This window comes from Lissotriton vulgaris, chromosome 5, assembly GCF_964263255.1.
Source record: "Lissotriton vulgaris chromosome 5, aLisVul1.2, whole genome shotgun sequence".
NCBI lineage: Eukaryota > Metazoa > Chordata > Amphibia > Caudata > Salamandridae > Lissotriton > Lissotriton vulgaris.
Genome location: NC_141693.1, coordinates 1898005590 through 1898026326, shown reverse-complemented (window position 1 = coordinate 1898026326; position 20737 = coordinate 1898005590). Strand labels below are relative to the sequence as shown.

At 44.7% G+C, this 20737-nt stretch overlaps 1 pseudogene across 1 annotated transcript in view; it reads right to left on the bottom strand.

Moving 5' to 3' along the window:
- Positions 1 to 20737, bottom strand: part of LOC147717659 (E3 ubiquitin-protein ligase TRIM39-like) — a 327519-nt pseudogene that overhangs the window by 76572 nt on the left and 230210 nt on the right. The window lies entirely within an intron of this gene.

Here is a 20737-nt window from a genome sequence, read left to right as displayed (position 1 = left end):
TGTTTTTAAATAGAGCATTATATCACACTCCAACCGTTTCTAAATTCTGTAAAAAATTTGCACTATAACCCACATTAATGATACTCAATATACCAATGTCAGAAGGATGAAAGCCTGACTCTGCCTTGTCGGGATTCAGATTTGCAACCTTCTGAACACCGCATGCTTCAACTCATTGAGCCATACTGTTCCAATGAAATAAAAATACAACTTATTACAATTCAACTCAACTTATTGCAACTTTTTTTGTTGACCTGTGACATCAAACTTTTGTTTCAACTTAATAATAACTCATTTTCAAAACTGTTAGTTCTGCTTGTACCTCCTTAACCTTTAAAATGTCAACACTCACTACCACTTTCACTTATTTTGATACTTAATTTATAGGCTTCCACTTATTGGCTGCTATTTTCGCAATGTTGCAATTTCTCTAGTTTTTCCTCTATTTGTTTTATTGTTAATCTCTCAGGCACAGACTCTCTGACAATGAACTTGATCTAGTCCACTGCCAACAATTCACTTTGGATAGCAGTGGGCAGTGGATAATTAGAAATGTAGTCAGTCGGAATATGTTCTTTATCTCGTCTATGTACTATTTTAAAGTTGTAATCAATGCGCTTCATGCCCCATTTCTAGATCTTTGGTGGCATCTTTTTTTTTGTATTAGCATGAAGTGCAAGATGTACTTGTTAGTCCGTTACAATTGTAAAAGGTCTTCCATATGCGAACAAATGATGTTGCTCAAAAGCCCACACAACTAAAAAAAAATTCATTTCCTCCTCTGAACATGCTTTTTCTACATCTGTCAGGCTTCGAGTATCTTGCTATTTGTCCAGGCATAAACTTTACAATTGTATGTTTTACATATGTTGTCCCAGGAACAACAGGGCAAACCCTCACAGTCAACTCTCAGCACAATTTTGGATCAAAATAGGACACATTTCCAGCAGAATACACTTTTTCATTTCTTTTCTTCAATGCATTGTCACATTCTTCTGTCTACTAGAAGCTGGGTATCTTTCAAGTTAGTTGTCGTAATCTAGTGCAAATTGGAGTATGTACTGCACATTATAACCTGCCATTTCCAAAAGGAGTGCACATTTGACACCTCTTGTGTCACCCTTTTTTTGTTAATGGTCTTAATTTTAGTAGGATCTGGTCAAATCCACCTCCGCTAGTCCTTTAGCATGCTCTTACACATACTAATATGTCATCACTATAATTTAAGCGGTTTCTTACAGGCCTTATGCATTTTCTGATAATGTCCTTAAATCGTTCAACTAATGAGGATATTTCACAATTGAGCTGTCGTAATTTGACAATGACCGGGTTAGCGTTAAGCTTTGCTACACGTTATTTCCCTTATCTTGGCCTTACTTGAAAACGCCATCTTGTATGTTACGGCGGCCATTTTAGAGAACGAGCTGCCTCGTGGTCAGCGTGCCCTTTAGTCCTTTGCAACAGGCTATTTTTAGTAACGGTCAAGCCCGCACATGCGCAGTTCCGATTGACCAGTCACCCCTTAGGAATGTTCTGCCAAACTGACCAGTGGTGTTGTAACCCCTCCCATGAGTTGGCTGTGTTCCAAAAATGACCATATATGTACTTAAAACTCTGTAACCATGTACCGCCTACCTTTTTTATGTTTGTAAACTGTATAAAAGAAGGACTCGCACCGATGTTCGGTGTGATACTTCTAGCATTACCGAAGGGTGCTGTAGGAATGTACCACCACCCCATGGGGTCTTAATAAACTTGTCTTTTACATTTTCTAGTTTCCGTGCCAACAGTTCTTATGGTGTAGCGGGTATTCTGCGGAGTATGTAGGCCTGGAGAACCCAATACCACAAATTGGCGACCACGAAGGGACTCATCGGCGACTCGGATGCCCGAAGGAGAGGTCGTGACGAAGGACTGGAAACTCGCCATGGACGCGTACGCTGCCACTGAGTGACCCGAGTCTTGGCACCCACGGTGTTTTCTTCCCTTCCTTCTGATCTGACCTTCCAGGTGGCGCCGGTCCCCGACTGAGATCCTGCTCGTCTGCGTTGCTGTACAGTGCCTGTTTGGCTGATTCGATTAAAGACCTTGGCAGTTGGAACCTGGATATTTGAGATTTGGGTAAGAATTGTGATTGGTAAGGTAGTCTGCGGACGCTTACTATAGTTCTATGACTGTGACTATGATTTGAGTTAGCTAACATTTGAGTTTGTGAATTTGAACACATATGTGTAGTGCACTTCACATAGGCAGGCATGTAGAGATGTTTCTCTAATTTCTTTTGTACTTTGAACGGCACATTTGTGTGAAGTATTGTAAGTGCCATTTTTATGGTATCACGTTTTCGTGGTACTTTTTGAACATGCTTGTTTTCAGCACACTCCGAGGGATGTGCTGTCTTGGAAATGGTACCACATATAGGTTAAATGAATCTCAGCCGGCTCCCCCAGAGGGGACCCCTAATCGTGAAATGTATGTAAAGTTTGGCCTTCCCCCTATACTGTACAGTAAATTATGGAACAAATACACCAAGTCTGATCCCGAGTTGCAATGGCCACTACATGGGTCGTTTGATTTACGAAAGGTTCAGTTTGTGGAGCAATGTTTGTTTCAGCGCAGGTCTAGACAGGACATGTTTGATTGTGTGCGAATGTGGGAGAAAGCAGTGCGTGAACGAATGAAGCGTGAGATTGCCTTGGCGGAAAAAGAGCAGCGTAAGGCTGCTCGAGATAAAGCTTTACAGCTGGAGGAAAAGGAGTTGCAGGAGAAGAAAGAGAGGGAGGCACGGGAACGTAATTTGCAAACGACCGGTCAATTTCCTATTCGACGTCCGCTTTATCCTGTCCTTACTAATGAAGTTGATGATTTTTCATTATTAGATCGGTCTCCGCCTCCGTATGTTCAGACTACGGCCCGACCGAGGATTCCGGTGATGAAGGTCAGGATAAGACGAGTACGAGGTTAACTGCTGAGAGAGCTTCGGAATTACGAGGTTTTGCTAGAAAATTGAATTGGAATAGAATTACTATGTCAGAACTTAATGCTGAAAGGAATAAGTGGTCGGAACGAGAACAGATGTGTTTTTTAGGTACTTTTGCGGATGAAGTTCTTGAGTGGTTTCGTAAGAATTCAGAGGACGTAGAACCTAAGGATGTATCAGTCCATCATGAGCAAATGCGTAAAGGTTTATTTGCTATTTCAGATGCGGATACCTTTTTCCTACGATTGGTCCAGCTACGGGATGAGGCGTCCAGATTGCGGGAAGCACAAAAAGTCGCGGAGAAGTCCTTGCCAGGGTCGACGGAGCAATCCAAAGAGTGTTCTATCTTTGGAGCAGATAAGAGTTCTAAAGTGCATGTTATGCCTATGCGTGAAGCTGCACCTTTGTATGTTCCCCCTAAATGCAAGGTACAGATGATGATAAAACGTCAGTAGATGCAAAAGGGTATTTTATATATAATTGGGTGTATACGCCTTGGAATAGAGCGGATGTTACGGCGTTGAAAAATGCTTTACCTGATCCCCGTAAAAATCCGGCAGCTTTCTATGAAGGAGTACAGGGGGCTATTTCTTCTTGTGTTATGACGCTCGTTGATATAGATCTTTTCTTTGGATTAATTCTCCCCCCTGATATGTGGAGAGCGATTCGTAAGTACGATGATCAAGCAATGTTTGGGGCAACTTGGAAAGATATAAGCCAGGCTGATTTAGACAGGGAACCTGCATGCAAACCATGTCAGTTGATTTTAGATCTTCCAACAGCTATTTTGAATAAATTAAAGACGCTTGTTCCCCCTAAAAAGATTGATTGGACCATGTTAGCATCGTGCAAACAGAAACAAGATGAATCGGTTTCTGACTTTTTCACACGTTTTGAAGAAGCGTTTCATGATTACAGTGGGCAATCATTAACAGATGATACGGGTAGGCATCTGTTTGTCGATAAGTATGTAAGTAAAAGAAGGGGGTGTCTAATCTCCTACCGGAGATTGCCAAACGGTTGAAAACAAGTGAAAGTTCCTGGACCACAGCGACCCCTGCGTCTTTGTTAACTATGGCTCAGTATTACGAGCGGCAGGAAATAGAGGCTAAAGAAAGTGTTGATAAGAAAGCGAAGGAATTGAAAACGAAGGTGATGTTGGCACAGGTTCGCGGTGCGCAATTTAGAGGGAATGATAGAGGCAGGCGAGGAGGGAGTAATGCATTGTATGGTCGTACTGATATTGCTGAGGACCAATGTGCATATTGTAAAGAGTTTGGGCATTGGGCTGAAGATTGTCCGGTGCTTCGTGAGCAGCGTAGTTAGCTTGGTCGAGGAGGTGGAAGGTCACGAAATAGTTATTCAGGAGCGAGAGGAGGCGGAGGTGATCGTGGTAGGTTTGAAGCGAGGGGTCGTGGTCAGGACGAACGAAACACTTTTGATCGGCAAAATCAGTATCAGATATCGGAGGGTGAGAACGTGGAGAGTCAGGACTATGTGCATGCATAGGATTGCGTAGGATGGGGTGTGGAATCGGTTGAAGTGCCAGTAGATCAAAGAGGTCCATATGTATCAGCGGGCATTTTGGGTTCTACTGATCAGTTTTTAGTTGACACAGGAGCTACTCGTAGTGCTTTGTCTAAAAACTTGGTTCCAAGGGCTCCCCTGTCTGGCGAAACGATAACATGTATAGGGTTCGATGGCACACCCTCTCCAAGCCCATTATCACAACCTCTTGCATTTTGTATTGACAAATTTTTTAGTTTTTGTCCATTTTTGTTGTCACCCCACACTCCAGACAATATTATGGGTATTGATTTGCTCAAATATTTTCGAGTAACGATACGCTGCGCTCCTGAAGGAGTGCAGGTTATTTTGAATGACAATGTGGTAAATAAAATAATTACCCTGTCGGAATTTCTATACATTAACAAGGATCATGCATATAATGAGAGGCAGAGTCCGTGGTGTCCGATTCAGAAGGGCTTTATTCAGTAACTCGAGTTAAGGGAGAATCGGGTTCCATCACCACTAGGGATCAGGAAGGATCGTCATCTGAACTTTATTCACAGAGTTCATTATTTATAGTTAAAACATACATTAACTTGCATAGAGAAGGCGGAGCGCTCCAGGCAGAGCAAGTGAAAGAGAGAGATAAGAGCACATGGGCGTGTAAGAAGGCGTACACGTGGGTGTTCCCTTGATGAGTCATAGGTGTGTCATAGGTGGGTGGATACATGGAGGGGGTCTACATGGTCAGCTGGAACCTTTACCCTACTTGTGTGCGCGACTTGGTCATGAGGTAGAATTGACGTGTAACTGGTGAGGTAATAGAAATTTTCAGGTAGCTAAATGTGTCCCCCACTCGCACCCTATCCATGCACCCATGTTCCATGTATGTCGTGTAGCTTCTGTTCTATACATGCTAGAAAGAAGCAAATACATTTGCGTCCATCCTTAACATGTTAGCTATCCAACCATACCAAGAAATCCCGTTAATTATGTTCCTAGGCATACGGTGCCACCGTCTTTATATGGTGCACTTCTGAAATTCGCACACGTTTTCTCCATGTTTCCTGGCCCAGTCGAGCTAGGCCCTTAAACGAGGCCTCTATGCCTCATCTCTCCTGTCCCCGAAAGCTGTACGCATCCCTGACTCCTGCCTTACTTCCTGCCAGCGCACCGGTGCCCGGCTCGGCCTGGACTGCCTGCCAAATTCATGTTTTGCCTACAGGTATCTGCTCAGCCTCCTCGAAAACACATTCCAGTCTAGTGAAATGGGTAAACATATTCCCAGCTGCAGAGCAAAGGGCCCGGCCTTCCTGTCCTCCTTGCAAGTGATTTACTGAACCCGTTACCATGGTAGGCCCATGGCTCCGCGCATTGCACCAAGACACGTATGCATGCACCAGCATTCAATATTGAATGGCCCCTGCCCGAGAGACCTTTTATTCCAGACATTACATCCCCCAAACAACAGATACCAGATATGCTATAGGTACAGGTTGCCCTGACACTCCAGACACCAGTCTCCTCCACTAGTGCTAAAGTCAAAGCCCCCAGTTTCACGTCATACTAGTTGCGCGCGCATACAGGTGAAGTGTTTCTGCTGATTCTGCAACTTTTCTCTATGCATCCACCCCCATGTGACGTATCTTGTGACGTTTCTCTGACATGTACAGTGCACGCCCATGTGTACGCCTCTTTTCACGCCTCCTCCTACGCACATGTGTTCTTATCTCTCTCTTTTCACCTGTTACGCCTACTGTATTGGATTCAATTGTAAAGTTTTACTATATATAATGTGTAATGTTAATAAAACGTTGACTATCCGTTCCTGAACCTTAGAGGTGATGGAACATGATGCTCCATCCTTGAGGATAATTCCATTAAAGCCCGTATGACTCAGATACCACGGACTCTGCCTCTCATTTAAATGAGCTATCTTGTATTGATAATTATACGGAAAAATTGCATAGGTAAATTTATTTACCACATAATTTGGCGCCCGAATAGGGACCCCCCCTTCCCCACTCGCCGGTGAAGTCACGCGGCCTTTGACCCCTTCGACAACCCCGACGGAAACCGTGCACGTTTGCGGGTTTTCCCGCTATCTTCCCTCGGGTCCACGAGGGAGACGGAGACTGCGGTCCGGCGTCCAGACGAGGCGGTGAGGAATGCGGAGGATCCCGACCAGAGCCCTAGTCGAGAGAGCAAGGTCCGAGGTGTCCGGAGGCCCACCTGTTCCAAAGCGCATGCGTGGTAGCGTGATGCGTCGCCGTCAGATGTCGTAGCAGTCCAGTCCAGTTTCCGAGGCCTTCAGTTTCTTGCTTCCCGGTGAGTACCGTTGTTGGGAACGCATCTAGACGGGTTCATTAATTTGTGCTCGGTAAAGACAGATTTGGGCACACAATCTGGTCCTGACGTGTTCACTTAGGTGGATACGGTCCGACGTGTCTCTTTATGAGACCGGTCTGTACTGTTTTAGCAGTGCATCTAGTTATTCAGTATTATCTCGAGAATTTTCCAGATTATGTGTTTTCTGTGTTCCAGGTAATTTCAGTTCGACATGTTTTGATGTCTTTCAATGTTGTGGTATGAATGATTGTTTACTGTTTATTGTTGTATTTATTGTGTTCACATCCGAATCACTCTAGTCATGCCGCTGTTTTCAAAATTACGTCAGATAGGTACTAGAAAAGGGATACTCAAGAAGCAGTTCCTGTCCCACGTAGGGACACTCCAGGATATTTTATGTACCACAAACACGGCTTAGATGCTGTGCTGTATTTAGACTTATGGGTGGAGTACACCAGGGATCTGGAAGAGAAGTTTAGATGGCCTGCCTCAGGGACATGGGATGCAGATTGCATCATGAGAGTAGAAGAAGCATTATGGAAAAAGAAAGCCAGACAATCTCAGAAAGATGCCATAGAATTGTGGCGTAAAGAATCACATAGACGAACAGAAAAAGAAATCAGAAAAGCCGAGAGAAGTAGAGAAGAATCCGAAAAAGCCAGAGAAAAAGAGTTATTAGAGGAAGAAGAACAGGTCAGATTAGAACAGTTAGACCGCCAAAGAAATGCACTCATTACAGGCATGTATCCAGTTCTGGTCGAGTGGCTGCCCAAGGCGACCCCGGAAGTACCCCGTAACTTGCCACCACCATTGGTTCCGACTAAACTCCGTCACAAAAAGACCGCAGCAGACATTTTCCTTTCTTCCTATTTAGATGATGTAGCTCCAGCATATACCAATAAACCCGTACAACCCGCTAATAATGTACCGCAGCATGTTCCGGCTGATCAAGCCACGACCCCTCCACGACGAGATTCACTTCCCGCACCTGCTGTCACTTCCCCTTCTACTGCTGCTGCTACTGGTCCCCCTACTATTGGTCCTCTCAATCCTTTTGCGACAGATGCGACCCAGAGTCAGTCCCCGTTACATGTACCTTTCCCACACACCATGACGTCAAGTCATGCTCATGGTTCTGCTTCAGGAGGTGCCGTAGGAGGCCACCTTCACACCCCGCCACAGTTACATCGAGTGACAATGAGAGAATTAGCAACACAGCGTACTCCGAAAGCGATGCCACATGAAAAACTTAAACAGTATCTTACGGATTGTAAATATGATCCAGTACCTGGCAAGAAAGGAGATATGATGTTAGCCTCGTTACGACTACGACGTGTTACAGATTATCTGATGTTATTACCAGAAATGCCAGAACATCTAGACAACATATATCATTTTATTAGAACGGGGGAGAGGCCAGAATGTATTCGTGAAGCCATGGCATATCAGAAAGTTGAGACAAAAGGTTTACTATTACGATTCTTGATTAATTGTTTGATAAGGGAACAAGATCAGACAGGTGTTGTTCAAGAAGAGATGGATGTACTGACAAAATGGAGTCAAAATATTGCAGATTGTAAACATGATAAACAAACATGTATAGATGCCATGTCCAGAAAGATTCGTAAAGAAATAGTAGCAATACATACCAGACAGAAGGCTGAAAAGGAAGCCGAGTCAGACAAGAATTACTCCTCGGAGGAGGAGGAAGAGATAGAGACTCCAGTGGAGAATCCAGACAGGATAGCGTATGTAGGTAGAGTGAAACTCCCTAAACAGTATTCTTCTGATAGACCTTTTGACAGACCCATTCGTCTAGAAAACAAAAAACGTTTCCTTTCCCCGATACCAGAGCAATGTTCTCTTGAACATGTTTTTCAAGTTACTGATAAAATACTGAAAGAAAGAATAGGTTATCATGAACTCAATACCTTACGTGACCAGGAACTAGCCCGGTCAGCAGTCCAATGGGCCGGGGATGGCAGTATATATAAAGATGATTTAGTAGTGCAAACATTTTTAAGCCTTACTCCAGAAGAACAGCGACTAGCTGGTATATACATGACCCAACATCTCATTACTCTATATGAAAATCAGCAATCCGATCCAGGTCCATTGTATAATTTATTGCAAGACTTACTCCTGAGAAGATGGAGAGGCCTAGGTACTGATTTAATTGATATTATTCTAGAACAACGTCATAAATACAGAACTTTCCTGACTCCACGTCTTGTTTCCGTTCCACCCCCAGTAAGACAGCCATATCACCTAGATAGACAGAACCCCTTACGAGAAGTACATCCAATCCGGAAGCCAGATGATACTCTTGAACGCGTATTCGTATACACTCCTTTGACTAAAATGGAATTATTGGAAATGAAGAAAATTGTACCTTGTCACGATAAAGATCCTGCAGGATTCCACCGTGAATTAAAGGACATGTTACTTATGGGAGATTACACATATTCCGACATTCTTAAAATGCTAAAAGTATTGTTGCCAGCAGGGATTTACGAAAAACTGAAAGAAAAGGAATGGGAGGTGGGAGATAAAAAGATTATTTGGACTGAATTAGAAGACGAGGAAAATAGACGTACCCCAGGTGTAGGTCTTGGGGAGAAAACTAAAGCACTACCAGGATTATTAGTACAGGTTTTACCTAGATTATTGACAGTTAAAAAGGAAGACTGGAATGCGATCTCAGCCTGCAAACAGAAACAAGACGAAGACACTAGTGATTTTTATTCGAGATTCGAGAAATGTTTCATTATTAATAGTGACCTGAAAACAAGTAGCGAGTCATTCCCACATCTTTTTGTGACCAAACTAGTCGAGAATTCCTTACCCCAGGTTAAAAACAGAGTATTGAAAGTCGAAAGTACATGGCAAGCTAATACGCCTTCCCAAATGTTACAGATGTTACAGTACCACCAGAACAGAATTAGAGAGGAACACGATCATGAACAGAGACGCATGAAAGATACGAAAATGAAAGTACTAGTTGCCCAGTCTGTTCCAGCAGATGGTCAGAAGAGGGGTAACACGCAGAACACACAGACTAGTCATTCTACAGGTCCTGTTAAAGGAAATTGCAATTATTGCAAGCAGCCAGGTCACTTTATAAGTGATTGTGCCGTTCTCAGACACAATATTGCTACAGGCAAAACGAAAGAAAGACCACGTCCGCCTAGACTAGAACACGTTCAACAGAATATTCCACAGAATCCGCAACCTCCACAGAATGTACAGCAACAGACAGTAGCTGTACCCCAACCCCAACCCATTGCCGCAACACAACACGACACACAGCAAATGTACCAGTATGCACAGTCAGATTACCCCGATTATCAGCAGTACACATGAAACAGCCTAGAGAGGGAGGTTGGCTTGCCCCTTATCGAAGTTCCTGTAGATCAAGATGGTCCCTATGTACATAGTCAGGTATTACGGAAAGACAGAAAAATTTTGATTGACACGGGGGCGAGCAGAACTACCATTAGTCATGACGAGGTTCCAGGGGCACCCCTCTCAGGCTCACAGAATGTTTCCCTTGGATTTTCAGGAAAACCTATTGTTAACGAAGTATCACAGCCAGTTCCCCTTGCAGTTGGTCCATTGTCCCGTACTACAGATTTATTGCTTACGAAATCATGTCCTGAAAACCTGCTTGGTATTAAAACACTGAAAGCTCTAGGAGCTGTTATATGTTGTTCTTCGGAAGGAGTGAGATTATTCCTTCGTGATTTCAAGGGCCATTATGTGTTGAGAGATTTTGATGTCAGATTGAAAAATGTTCCACAGCATTTATGGCCGCAAGGTCCAACTGATGTAGGTTGTATGCACATTACTCCCTATCGTGTCACACTCAAGCAAGGTGTTGTACTGCCCCGTATCCGACAATACAAATTGCCCCCCGAGGCTGTAGCAGCCTTGCTGAAAATTATTGACGAACTCATTGCCCAAGGAGTTGTTGTAGAAACTGACTCCAATGTATGTAATTCTCCAATCATTCCGATTCTTAAACGAACTGACCCAAATGCACCTCCAGTCTATCGGCTGGTGATCGATCTTCGAGAACTCAACAAATGCATAGTACCACAGTACCCAGTGGTCCCGGATATTTCATCACTACTGACTGCCATTGATTCCGAAGCAGCGTTCTTTACTGTAATTGACCTCAAGAACGCCTTCTTCAGTGTCCCCATACATCCGGAAAGCCAATATTTATTCGGATTCTCATTAAATGGCAGAAGCTTCAAATTTGCACGTGCACCTCAAGGGTTCACGGAAAGTCCTAGTATTTACAGTCAAGCCTTGAAACGACAACTAGACAGTATTCACATGCCTACTGACACTGCTCTACTACAGTATGTTGATGATCTACTGATCACAGCACGGACCGAACGTGACTGCGAGCGCGCGTCACTGACAGTCTTGTATTTTCTGGCCGAAAAGGGGCACAAGGTGTCCCCTTCGAAGCTCCAATTCTGTGCCCAGCAAGTGGTATACCTTGGGCACTTGCTGTCCAAGAGGGGTAGACAGTTGACACCAGATCGTATCCAGTTAATAGCACATCTGCCACAACCCAAGACTCAAAAGGAAGTACGGGCCTTTATTGGCCTCACTTCGTACTGCAGACAATGGATTCCCCAGTATGCATTTCTAGCCAAGCCACTCATACAGTTGACAACACAGGAGGCAGCGACTTCGACTGTCCTCACTTGGACTCAGGAACATACACAAGCTTTTAATGACTTGAAGAAAGCTTTATGTCAAGCACCAGTTTTAGCGACACCATGTTACAGCAAACCTTTTACACTTTTTGTCACAGAACGCGATGGCACAGCGTTGTCCGTCCTCACACAAGATCAAGCAGGACACCATAAGCCTTGTGCTTATTTTTCCAGTACATTGGATCCAGTAGCCCAGGCTCTGCCTGCGTGCTTAAAATCAGTTGCAGCAACAGCTCTAGCTATCAGACAAAGCGACTCAATAGTGTTAGGACATCCCTTGACAGTACAGGTTCCACATTCCGTGGAAGTACTTCTGAACCGAACCCAGACTCAGCACTTGACCATAGCACGACTGACAGGTTATGAACTGACACTGTTCCAGCCCCACATAGAAATCAGACGCTGCAACATACTTAATCCTGCCACATTGTTGCCCTCGAGTACAACAGATCCAGCACCACATGACTGTGTAGAAGTCATTAATACAGTGACAAAGCCCCGACAAGACTTGACAGACATTGCATTACCCGATCCAGACCTGACACTTTACGTGGATGGTTCATGTATGAGAACAAACACAGGAGAGTTAGTGGCCGCCTATGCAGTGACCACTGAAACTGAAGTTTTAGATACACATCGCATTGACATACTGTTTGCTCAGGCAGCAGAGCTCATAGCTCTGACCCAAGCCTGTATATTAGCCAAGAACAAGAAAGTAAACATATACACAGATGCACAGTATGCATTCGGAGTCGTTCACGACTTCGGAGTCCTCTGGGAAGAGAGAGGTTTCTTAACTTCTCACGGTACCAAGATCCAGCATGGTCCCCTCATTCAAGCCCTGTTAGAAGCAATACACTTGCCTACAGCCATAGCCATTATGAAATGCAAAGCACATACCAAAGTCACTGACAGAATTTCCCAGGGTAACGACCTGGCAGATCGTACAGCCAAACTCACAGCTCAGACAGATATTCCGACTGACATGACAAAGACTGATCCGACTACACTGACACATTGCCTGACAGTTAAGGATCCCATTCTAGATGTACTCGACATACAGACACATGCCACACCAGACGAAATCAAGAAATGGACTGAACAAGGAGGGATCCATACAGATCAGGGATGGATGACGAAGGGAAGAGCCACATGGTTCCTCGCCGACTCTATGGTTCAAATCATCATTAACACAGTACATAGTCCAGCACACTTAGGAGAGAAAGCCATGTTAGACAGCTTACAGAATCTCTGGTACAACAAACATTTACGAGCAGCCGCAAAACAGAAAGTGCGTACTTGCATGATCTGTTGTCAGTTCAATCCCGGAAAAGGTGTCCCCGTGGAACAGGGTGGATTTCATCCTCCTGACCATCCTTTTGAAGTCCTCCAGATGGATTATATCCAGATGGACCGATGTCGAGGATTTAAGTATGTCCTTGTAGTCGTATGTGCTCTTTCCCGATGGACAGAAGCATATCCAGTCCCCGATTACACTGCTGCAACCACTGCCAAACAGTTGGTACGTGAGTTTTTCCCACGGTACGGTTTGCCCCGTGTCGTGTACTCTGATAATGGACAGCCATTCTCGTCCGAGCTTATGAAGCAGGTGTCACTCCTGTTAGGTTACCAATGGAAGTTCCACTGTGTCCGACATCCTGAAGCCGCAGGTCTCGTAGAGAGACATAATCAGACCCTGAAAACCCGTCTAGCAAAAATATGTACTGAGAAAGGTGTAGATTGGATAGTTGCCTTGCCAGTTGCACTCTTTTACATGCGAATGGTAGCTCATTCTAGGACAGGGCTATCCCCGTATGAGGTGGTCTTCGGCAGGCCTCCGAATATGTGGGGGACGCCTATGCCTCGTAGAATCACTGATGTTGACAGTTGTATGCTGACAGATTACCTGGCCTCCTTGATGTCTGCACTACAATCTTGTCGTTCACAGGTCGCGGCTGCCTTTCCGGACAACACCCAAGTAAAGCCACATGAAGTCCGCCCTTGTGATTTGGTCCTCGTGAAGAACTTTGACCGGAAGAGTACGCTGGAACCCAGATGGAAGCAGCCCAAATTGGTTTTATTATCTACAAGAACTGCAGTTAAAGTAGAGGGGAGAAAGGGATGGCTGCATTCGAGCCATGTGAAAAAAATTCCCGGACTGTGTCCAGACTCTCCGATTAAGGACTGCCCACTTTCAGAGACTGACTCTAAACTCCCCCTGCTAGAGAAAACTCCCCAAGAGGAGTACCGTGCAAAGCTAAGGTCTAGTAAGTCAGACAGCGTTTAATTGTTTAAGTCCCCCTCGGGTGAAGCGGTTAGACAGGTTTCTGACATGTATAGAATAGACCCAAGTAGTCAGAGAGATAGGCGTATTGAGAAAAGAAAAAATTATTGTAAAGTTTTGCATAGCAGATGCATAATTGCCTTGATTTCGATGATTCTTCTGAGTCTTACGATTATATGCATTAGTCTAATGTTACACGTTTTCTTCCCTCTTGATTCACATGTACATGCTTCCTCTAATGACACTGTGGAGCACACTTTTAGTGATTTGCCCCCACATGAATTGTCCTATCGTTTAGCCATGCGCAACAATACATTCATCCGTATGTTACATCATTCACACCAGACCAGCAATGCCACTAATTGCTGGGTATGTGGCCGACTCCCTCCCTATCAGAAGTACAAGGGTGCTCTGCCCCTCTTTCCTTATCCGTTCACACATAATGGTTCGTGTGGTGCATGGTTTACTTTAATGTCTTCCCTAGATAGTAAGTCCAAGGTTTCCCAAGGCAATTGGATATGGGGGAACTTGAATACAGTCATGAATAAAATATGTTACCCAGACCAAGAAGGTCTTCCCCAGAGGACAGGGACCGATCTAGAAAATGAAGTGTATGGATTAGGTAATTTTACACTTAACCTCATGATTCTGAATGTGCAGTCTGAGACTAATTCGGACTTGCCGTTTATTACAGTTTTACCAGTGAAAGGTGAATTATGCGTCAGAAAGAATGGTTCAGTACATCTAGGACACAGTGATTGTGATACTGTTGTAGAATTCAGTGATAAAGGAAAGTCTACTTTCAGAGCCTCTCGCCATTCTTATTTCATATGTGGTCAGACAGCCTATGTACGTCTGCCATTGGATTGGGATGGGACGTGCTATATTGCGTTCCTATTGCCACCTGTTTTTCTAGCCCCGCCTGATTATCACAGAAATCCACATCTCGTTCATGTAAGACATAGAAGGGAGATCAAGATCCCAATTGTCGATCAGACTGAAACTACATTAGAACAATATATAGATTTCAATAAAGGATTCTTTCCATTCATAGGCACTGTCTCGAATAGTAAACTAATTCGAAGATTGACCAGAACATTGGAAGCAGTAGTGAACGAGACTACTTCTGCTTTAGGTAACCTGACCGAGGAACAGTCTGCTATGAGACTTGTTGTTCTTCAAAATCGCCTTGTCCTTGACGTCATCTTGGCAGATAGGGGCGGGGCTTGTAGAGTCATCGGATCCAGTTGTTGCGTGTTTATTCCAAATAACGCGCCATCCGTGTATAAGGCCATAACTCGGCTTCATGAAATAGCCCATCAGATGCACCAGAATCCAGGCTCCTGGACTTGGTCCGGTTGGTTCTGGAGTGTGATATCCGCCTGGGGATGGAAATTGTTATCGTTCCTAGGAATAATATTGGCCATAGTATTCAGTTGTTGTCTCTGTCTGCAATGTGGGCCAGCGATTTGCGGCTTGTGCGCCACAGCCTGTATTCCCCATCCAAGTACACGTTCCCGCTCCCGAATAAAGAAAGATGAACAAATGATGCTTTATGAACAGATAGATGGACTCATGAATATAGATATATCCTGAAGGGTGTAGTAGGGTCCAAGGAGGGAATGAGGTAATAGAAATTTTCAGGTAGCTAATATGTCCCCCACTCGCACCCTATCCATGCACCCATGTTCCATGTATGTCGTGTAGCTTCTGTTCTATACATGCTAGAAAGAAGCAAATACATTTGCGTCCATCCTTAATATGTTAGCTATCCAACCATACCAAGAAATCCCGTTAATTATGTTCCTAGGCATACGGTGCCACCGTCTTTATATGGTGCACTTCTGAAATTCGCACACGTTTTCTCCATGTTTCCTGGCCCAGTCGAGCTAGGCCCTTAAACAAGGCCTCTATGCCTCATCTCTCCTGTCTCCGAAAGCTGTACGCATCCCTGACCCCTGCCTTACTTCCTGCCAGTGCAGCGGTGCCCGGCTCGGCCTGGACTGCCTGCCAAATTCATGTTTTGCCTACAGGTATCTGCTCAGCCTCCTCGAAAACACATTCCAGTCTAGTGAAATGGGTAAACATATTCCCAGCTGCAGAGCAAAGGGCCCGGCCTTCCTGTCCTCCTTGCAAGTGATTTACTGAACCCGTTACCATGGTAGGCCCATGGCTCCGCGCATTGCACCAAGACACGTATGCATGCACCAGCATTCAATATTGAATGGCCCCTGCCCGAGAGACCTTTTATTCCAGACATTACATCCCCCAAACAACAGATAACAGATATGCTATAGGTACAGGTTGCCCTGACACTCCAGACACCAGTCTCCTCCACTAGTGCTAAAGTCAAAGCCCCCAGTTTCACGTCATACTAGTTGCGCGCGCATACAGGTGAAGGGTTTCTGCTGATTCTGCAACTTTTCTCTATGCATCCACCCCCATGTGACGTATCTTGTGACGTTTCTCTGACATGTACAGTGCACGCCCATGTGTACGCCTCTTTTCACGCCTCCTCCTACGCACATGTGTTCTTATCTCTCTCTTTTCACCTGTTACGCCTACTGTATTGGATTCAATTGTAAAGTTTTACTATATATAATGTGTAATGTTAATAAAACGTTGACTATCCCTTCCTGAACCTTAGAGGTGATGGAACATGATGCTCCATCCTTGAGGATAATTCCATTAAAGCCTGTATGACTCAGATACCACAGACTCTGCCTCTCATTTAAATGAGCTATCTTGTATTGATAATTATACGGAAAAATTGCATAGGTAAATTTATTTACCACACTGGGGGAAGCTGGGGGGAGATGACTTTCGTGCTAGTAGAGAAACCTTGGATGTCAGGCGACCTGCACTTCTGGTATTATCTGATATCTTGAGTTTGGAGGATGTATTATCTGACTTAAAGGTCTCTCGAGCAAAGGCTGCTCATCACTAAATGTTAGTGTGTGCATATATTTCTTCGTGCATTGCGTGGGGCCATGGGCCTTCTATGGATGCGAGTTCTGTAAATCACTTGAATGGAGACAGAAAGGCTACGCCCTATCTTCTGCAGGCGGAATATGTTTACCCTTTTTCATTAAGCAGGAATGTGTTTCTGTGGAGCAGGGCAGATAACTGTAAGCAAAATACTGTCTTGGCAGGCTGGGCTGGGCACCTCTCGGCTGAGCAGGAAATATGTGAGAGGTCAAGAATACATAACTAAACTAAACTGCAGTTTTCAGAGTGTCAGGAGGCATGGAGCCTGAATTCGGGTCCTGGCTCAGCTGAGCCACAAAACGTGCTCATCTCGACTTTTAAACGTGCACCATGCAAATACATTGGCAACATAGGCCTCAGTGCAGAATTGACGTTTCTTTCATGGAGGGCTTGGTGACTGGCATGCTAACATTGGACGGAAATGTGGAGACATTATAATACAGGCATGAGAAAGGAGTTGCATGGTGACATGGACATACATGGGGTACATGTAGGGGACACACTGGCCACGTAAAATTTCTATTTCCTCATTCCCTCCTTGTCCCCTACTGTGCCCCTCAGGACACATCTATATTCATGATACCATATATCTGATCATACAGCATCATTTGTTCGTCTTTTTTCTTTTGTATGCGTGGATGGGGAATACAGGCAGTGGCACACAAGCCGCAAATCGCTGGGCCACATTGCAGACAGAGACAGCAACTAAATATAACAAGTAGTATCATTCCTAGGAACGACAATACTTTCCATCCCCATGCTGATATTACACTCCAGAGCCAACCGGACCAAGTCCATGTGCCTGGGTTCTGATGTATCTCGTGAGCTATCTTGTGGAGTCTTGTTATTGCTGCATACACGGATGGCGCGTTATTAGGAATAAACACGCAACAACTGGAGCCGATCACTCTACAAGCCCCGCCCCTATCTGCCAGGATGACGTCAAGAACAAGGCGGTTCTGAAGAACAGCAAGTCTCATCGCAGACTGCTCCTCTGTCAAGTTCGCCAGAGCAGATGCAGTCTCATTTACTACTGCTTCAAGAGTTCTTGTTAACCTGCGTATTATTTTACTGTTTAGGACGGGACCTATGAAGAAAAAGAATCCTTTATTGAAATCTGTATTTTGCTCCAAAGCTGTCTCAGTCTGATCAATCACTGGGGAATCAGTCTCCCTCTTACTTCTAACATATACTAGTCGGGAATCTCGATGATAACGGGATGGGGCTAGAAAAACCGGTGGCAACAGGAACGCAATATAACACGTCCCAACCCAGTCTAAGGGCAGACGTATATAGGCTGTCTGACCGCAAATGAAATAGGAATGGCGGGAAGCTTTGAAAGTAGACTTTCCTTTATCATTGAACTCGACTACAGTATTACAATCACTGTGTCCTAAATGCACTGATCCTTTCTTTCTAACGCATAATTCACCTTTTACTGGTAAGACTGTTATGAACGGTGGACCTGTATTTTTCTTGGACTGGACATTCAAAATCATAAAGTTAAGGGAAGCATTTCTTTGTTCATACACTTCATTTTCTAGATCGGTCCCTTTCCTCTGGGGAAGACCATCTTCGTCTGGAAAGCATGCTTTATTCATTACTTTATTTAAATCTCCCCAGATCCAATCGCTCTGGGAATCTGTGAACTTTCTGTCTTGTGATGACATTAAAGCAAACCATGCTCCGCACGAACCATTGTGCGAGAACGGTAAAGGAAAAAGGGGCAGATCTCCCTTCCTTTTCTGATAAGGTGGGAGTCGGCCACATACCCAGCAATTCGTTACATTGCTGGTCTGATGAGAATGGTGCAACATTCGAATAAAAGTATTGTTGCGCAGTGCTAGTCGATATGACAGCTCATGGGGTGGCAGATCACTGAATGTGTGCTCTACAGTGTCATTAAAGGAAGAGTGTATATGTGATGCGATAGGAGGAAAGAAAACATGTAGCGTCAAGCTGATACATATAATCGATATACTTAGAAGAAACATAATAATCAGAGTTACTATATATCTACTGCGTAAAGTCTTGCAGTACTTCTCTTTCTTATCTCTCTTTCTGCTATTCTGGTCTACGATCTTAAACATGTCAGGAACCTGTCTAACCGATTCACCACAGAGTGGACTTAAACAATTAAATGCTGTCTGACTTACTAGACCGTAATTTGGACCTATACTCCTGTTGCGGAGTCTTTTCTAGCAAAGGGGGCTTTGAGTCACTGGTTTCGGGGCAGTCCTTAGTTTCGATCACAGTTCCGGCCTTTCCATGGAATTTCTTGATGTGTTGGGCATGTATCCAGCCTTTTCTTCCCTCGACCTTGATGGCAGTCCTCGTGGTAAGCAGTACTAACTTCGGCGTTCGCCAGCGGGGCTCGAGAGGGCTTGAACGATCAAAATTCTGGACCAGCACTACGTCCCCTGGAACGATGGTGTGTTCTTTTACTTGGGTGTTGTCGGGGAAGGCGGCTGCAACCTGTGAACGACAAGAGAGGAGTGCAGACATCAAGGAAGCCAGGTAATCTGTCAGCATATTACTGTCAACATCGGTAATTTTCTTTGGCATAGGCGTACCCCACATATTCGGTGGTCTACCAAAAACCACCTCGTAAGGGGACAGTCCTGTTCTGGAATGAGCTACCATACGCATGTAAAAGAGGGCAACCGGCAAGGCTACCATCCAATCCACGCCTTTTTCTGCACAGACTTTTGCTAACTTTGTCTTAAGTGTCTGATTGTGTCGCTCTACAAGTCCGGCTGCCTCTGGGTGTCGTACACAATGGAACTTCCACTGGTACCCTAACAGAAGAGATACTTGTTTCATTAATTCAGAGGAGAATGGCTGACCGTTATCTGAGTACACGATACGGGGCAATCCGTAACGTGGAAAGAACTCTCGAACCAACTGCCTGGCAGTGGTTACAGCAGTGTAATCTGGGACTGGGTATGCCTCTGTCCATCTAGATAGTGCACATACAACTACTAGGACATATTTGTATCCTCTACATCTGTCCATCTGGATATAATCCATCTGGAGGACTTCAAAAGGGTGGTCAGGGTGATGAAATCCACCTTGTTCCACCGGAATGCCTTTGCCTGGATTGAACTGGCAACAAATCATGCAGGTGCGTACTTTCTGTTTAGCTGCTGCACGCAGGTGCTTGTTAAACCAAATATTCTGTAAACTGTCTAGCATAGCCTTTTCTCCTAAGTGTACTGGACTATGTGCTGTGTTTATGATGACTTGAACCATAGAATCAGGGAGAAACCATGTAGCTTTGCCTTTTGTCATCCAACCCTGGTCAGTCTGGACCCCTCCTTGTTCAGTCCATTTCTTTATTTCGTCTGGAGTGGCATGTGTCTGTATATCGAGTACATCTTGTGAGGGATCCCTGACTGTCATGCTATTCATCAGTGATGGTACTTCTGTCTTTGTCATGTCCGTTGGAGTGTCTGTTGGAGTCTGGGCTGTAAGTTTAGCTGTTCGATCTGCCAGGTCGTTACCCTGGGAAATGGTGTCTGTAACTTTCGTGTGGCGATGGCTATGGCTGTAGGCAAGCGTATTGCTTCTAACAGAGCCTGAATAAGGGGACCGTGCTGAATTTTGGCCCCATGAGAGGTTAGGAAACCTCTCTCCTGCCATAACACTCCGAAGTCATGAACGACCCCGAAGGCATACTGTGAATCTGTATATATGTTCACTTTCAAGTTCTTGGCTCGTATGCAGGCTTGTGTCAGAGCGATGAGCTCTGCTGCTTGTGCTGACAGTGTATCTATTCTTTGTGTCTCTATGACTTCAGTATCAGTGGTCACAGCATATGCGGCCACTAACTCTCCTGTGCTTGTTCTCATGCATGAACCATCCACATAAAGTGTCAGGTCAGGGTCTGGCAAT